Below are 5000 nucleotides of genomic sequence, written 5' to 3'. Positions count from 1 at the left end.
ACTTTTTACGCTTTATAGATTAATAGATGAATTGAGTTATCAGAACAATAATTGGCTGAGTAATCAATGAAACAAATCATTATTTGCAACCATTGCAGAGCTGAAAATACATTGTTCATTTGAGAATAAACCCTTCTTTGATTCATCCCACACAGTGAAAACCATTTTTCATGCTCATTGACAAGAGAAAGAAACTTGTATGTGTGCACACTGACCTCAGCTGTGTGGCTCGGCAGAGAGCTGCTCATGTCAGCATTCATTGATTGAACTGTTCAAGATCAAAAGGAATAGGATATATCAATTATATCGGAGGGTGGGTTTTCCTTTCAAAAAGAGGGGGGAGAAACCATTTTCGGTCATCATTATTGTCAAAAATGGAGGCCTGGGGATTTTTCTCTGTGTGGCTTGGCAATGAAATCAACGTCTCTCTTTTTGTCTTTTCGCTCCATCTTCTCTCTTTTTCTCCTGTGTAGAAAAATCAAGGCCCCGTATTTCCTTTCTTTTGTCTCATATTTGAGAATGAATAAAGCTATCCTCAAAGCTTTGCCTTGAGCCCTGCAGAGGCTGCGGTAATCCACGGTGATGAAGCATTTAAACACATGCCCGTGTATACATGGACAGACACATACATGTACAAACAAATGCACAGAGAAAAGCTCTAATCTTGCACAGGTGTATACACACTTACATGCACGAAAACACACACACACACACTCACACACACATGGAGCAAGGAGTTCATGAGTGACCTGAGGAATGCAGGGGTCAAATCTTTAAAGACCTGGCTGATAGAGGGGATGTATAGGATCAAAGGAGAGAGAACGGGAGGGAGAGATGGATGGAAGGAGGCATATGAGGAGAGGGAGGGAGGGAAAGTACACGATCAAAGAGGAGTGGAAGAGAGGAAATAAATGATGGGAGGATGAATGGACGAGAGAGAGCGAAGGTGTAGGCAAGGGAGGAAAAAAGTAACAGAAAATGTACTCACAGGGGAGATGGAAGGACTAAGGGAGAGAAAAGATGTCGATGAGGAAGGATAGAGGACGTAAAAACAATACAGATAACTCAAACTGACAGGTGTGTGTGTTTCAGCCAGAAAGTGAAAGCTCACTTGTGCAGTGGTGAAAGATTTATGCGTGTGTGTGTGTGTGTGTGTGTGTGTGTGTGTGTGTGTGTGTGTGTGTGTGTGTGTGTGTGTGTGTGTGTGAATGGGGAATCTCAGTGAATACCTGTTGAATGAGGCTGTGAACATTTGTCGCAGCTGCACTACCCATTAGCTGCTCTTGACAGTCACTTCTTTATAAACGTGGATACATTTGAAAATATCTTTCTTTTTCACATTTCCCCCAGGTCCTCAATAAGCAATATTTTCCACCACTCAAATATGTTTTTTGAAAATCTTCAGAAAAGAAAAAGAAGAAAGTCTTTGCGAGGATAATACTCTACCAGAAATGTCTTTTGAATTACACATTGTCACTTTAAAGGCGGCTGGAAAATGTTTGAGCTCACCTCTTTTAGAGGATGAGCTTCACAAAGTCACAATGATTTTCAATTCTGACACAATGTCATGGCAATCCAAATGTATAAAAAATGTAAATAATGCCAGTAATAAAAACGGTGAGGTACTGCAAATTGGATGCAAGACTGTTAATGTTATTAATTGATTTGATAGTTGTTGATTTGTATCTAAATTTTGCCAACTTTGGACCTTTAAAACTTTAGGAAACTACAAAACCATTTAAGGTGTAAACGTGTGACCCGTGCCTCTTCATACATTGCTTCCATGCAGTTTGTTACAATCAGCCCTGAAATCTGCTGATAAAACCCGCCCCTTAACCCCACCTTGTCTGGAAGATGAAATAAAGGAATTAACTTACTTCCTGCAGTTAAAGAAAACAGGTGTGTAAATGTGGGACTAGCTGAGGACTATAGTTCAGCGTCTCTGTAAAACCCTGGCAGCGGTGCTCCTGATCGGTCTTGTTTTAAGGCCGACTGCTCCGACTAATATTTTACTGATAACATCTCTCATAAGTAACTCAGAATCCCCATCCCTGTCTATGTCTGTCTGCCTTTGTGCTCTCCTGATAGCATCAGAACTGAGAGTCCATTTCTCTCAGTATCTCTTTCTTTCTGTCTGTCTTCTCTTTTGGTTCAGCTGTTCTTCTTTCTCTGCTGATTTCTGGTAGTCTTCATCGACAGCCCTCCTCTCTCTCTCTCTCTCTCTCTCTCTCTCTCTCTCTCTCTCTCTCTCTCTCTCTCTGTGTGTGTGTGTGTGTGTGTGTGTGTGTGTGTGTGGTGTGACAGACCGAGAGAGAGTTGTATTACTCTGATAACATCAGGGAGTCGGGAGGAAACAGAGCTGCTGTTGGAAGTCTTCATTTATATTTGGGAGATGGCCAGGGCTGCAAGTGCTGTGTGTGTGTGTGTGTGTGTGTGTGTGTGTGTGTGTGTGTGTGTGTGTGTGTGTGTGTGTGTGTGTGTGTGTGTGTGGCTTTCTGAGCACATGATTTGTCAACACAGTGTGGACAGGCCACTTTTCAAACTCTTGTTTCAACCCGGTTGACATGCTTTTTCTGCTCACGCACACGAGCAGTCAGAAAAAAAACAAGAAAAAACTCACCGTCAGAGCGAGAGGCGCATGCAGGCACACACACATGCTTCTCTTTAGTTTCTTATCAAAATGAAATTGGAAATGAAGTTACTGAAACATTCTCCGAACCCCTTTGCCAGCGCTCACAATCAGAATAACACCAATTAGCCAGAGGCTTTACCATACAAGGAGTTTATCTCTGTGTTTGGATCCATAAAGTGACAGGACCTCACGTACAGTTTACACACACTATGCATTCATATACAGACACAACGTGTTGCTGACACATTGAAATGAAATACCCTACGCTATCTTATCTTCACTTGTTATGGTTGTGCTGAATACGACGGCAGTGTTAAAATATTCCACGGCTTGGAACTGAAGTAGCGTGAAAGCAGACGGATGTTGAATTGCGTTTCATCTTCCCCAAAGCATACCGATAATATACTTTTCTTGCAAATGTCAAAACGAAGCCAGCACGCTGCAGAGCGGGAGCAGCGAGAGTTTTTTCAGCCGAGCCGCCGAACACTCCAAATCTCCACATGTGGGAATCTGACTGTGATGATGTTTGCTCTGGATGCACACAGCCACCCCACTCCACCTCAACAAGGGGTGTGTGTGTGGGGGGTGGGCATTTCCATGACAAAGGACAATTATTGACTTTCATTGGCTCCGCTTGCTTTGATATCAGCAAGGGGTGTGTCTGTGTGTGTGTCTGTGTGTGCGTGCTGGAGGGGGCGGCGGCGGAGGAGAAGAAGAAGAAGAAGAAACAAGGGGACCTGATGAAAGGAGCCGAGTGGGAAAATGCACTCGCTGACCCACAGTGCACTAACAGAAGAGGAGGATCACAGTGGAAAGAAAGAAATCATTCATTAAGGTTTTCTTTCTTTTGCTCTGCTCCTGTTTTCTGTATTCTCCCTCACTTTCTCGCTTATGTTCTCTTCCTGTCTGTCTATCTCTTTCCATCCCTTAAACTCCCCCTTTTCTTTTTCTTTTTTACTTTCTTTCTTTGTAACCGGCTATGACTGATCCCCCCCCCCTCTCACTCTCTCCCCCTCTCCTCTTCCTCCTCCCTCAACAGCCATAATTTAAGGGGCTGAAAAGGCACGGCGAGCGGAGAAAGAGGAGAGGAGAGAGCTGAGAAAAAGGGGAGACCTTGCAGATGAGGGCCTTCCTTCACGGACGTGGCACAGATGTGAGGCTGTTTTTGTGAAATGAGTCGGGGAGGGGCGCGATAGGCTAATTTGCGTGGCATAAAGACGGGGCCCTTTTCATATGCAGAGCGCTACTTTGATGCGCGGCCGATGAAAGCTGGAGGGAGCGCAGGGGAGACGAGAGGAGAGGGTGACGGAGGGGTTCTTTGTCCCCTGACAAGAAGGCATCTGCTCCAGGCTGCCCTCCTCTCCTCCTCTCCTCTGCTACACCGAAGCTCCCACAATGGGCCAGCCAACAGAGAAAAGTGTCATCAGAGCACCTTAGAAAGCAGAACATGAACACAAAAAAAAACAGCCGCTTGGGTTGGCGTACGGGTATGCATATCAATACAGAATTCATTTGACAAAGATCTGAGAGTGCACGCGCACACACACACATACAAATACGTACACACACGCACACTGAATTGTAAAAACATGCAGTCGTACTGTAGACACATTTACACAGTTCCACAGCTGACAAAACACTTCACTCTGACTGATTGCTCCCATTGAGAAACAAATAAGCCATACAAACTTTCCTCCTTTCTGGGGCTCAAGATCAATTGTTTGCAGGGTGAAAGGTGTGTGTGTGTGTGTGTGTGTGTGTGTGTGTGTGTGTGTGTGTGTATGGCGGGGAGATCAGAGCGACAGCATGTGCTGAGGTGAGTGTCGGTCGGTTCCTTTGTGCGTCCGTCTCAGGCTTCTATGTGCAGACCATAGGACCTTCAGAGTGTGTATGTGTTCATGTGTATTTGTGTGCATTTATGCATATGTGTGTCCTCGCGGTGCTGATCATAGGCAGCAGGCTCACCAGGGCCCTCTCACCAAACACTGGGCGATTTCACGCTCAGACAAAAGCTGAGTCTCTGCAGCAGAGCACAGAGGGGTTTGGCAGGGAAAACTCAAACTGTCTCCTTCGCTATATGGTTCAGTAAATCTGAGTGTTTTACTTAGTCAACTTACTCAGTTTCTGTCACTCAAGGAGGTGTAACAAAAAGATATGTGTGAGGTGCATGTGTGAATTGTGGCCATGCTAGCTGCGTGGCTCTAAAGCATGGCAATGTCGGTCAGTTGGCCCTGACTGAAATATCTCAATAACTATTCAACGGATTACGAGGACTTGTTGAACAGATGTTCCTGGTCCCCAGATGATTCATACAGTGCTGCTAACATGGCTGGAGGCTGTTGGTCTTGTTTGTATAGGTTTGCATCTG

At 44.9% G+C, this 5000-nt stretch overlaps 1 protein-coding gene across 1 annotated transcript in view; it reads left to right on the top strand.

The window, feature by feature from the left end:
* trabd2a (TraB domain containing 2A) overlaps nucleotides 1-5000 on the top strand; it is a gene marked incomplete at both ends in the record, with an annotated part of 47170 nt that overhangs the window by 18129 nt on the left and 24041 nt on the right. The gene's annotated exons all lie outside the window — the stretch shown is intronic.

The sequence above is a fragment of the Taurulus bubalis genome (assembly GCF_910589615.1).
Source record: "Taurulus bubalis genome assembly, chromosome: 19".
Lineage (NCBI taxonomy): Eukaryota > Metazoa > Chordata > Actinopteri > Perciformes > Cottidae > Taurulus > Taurulus bubalis.
This window is presented reverse-complemented; position numbering and strand designations above follow the sequence as displayed.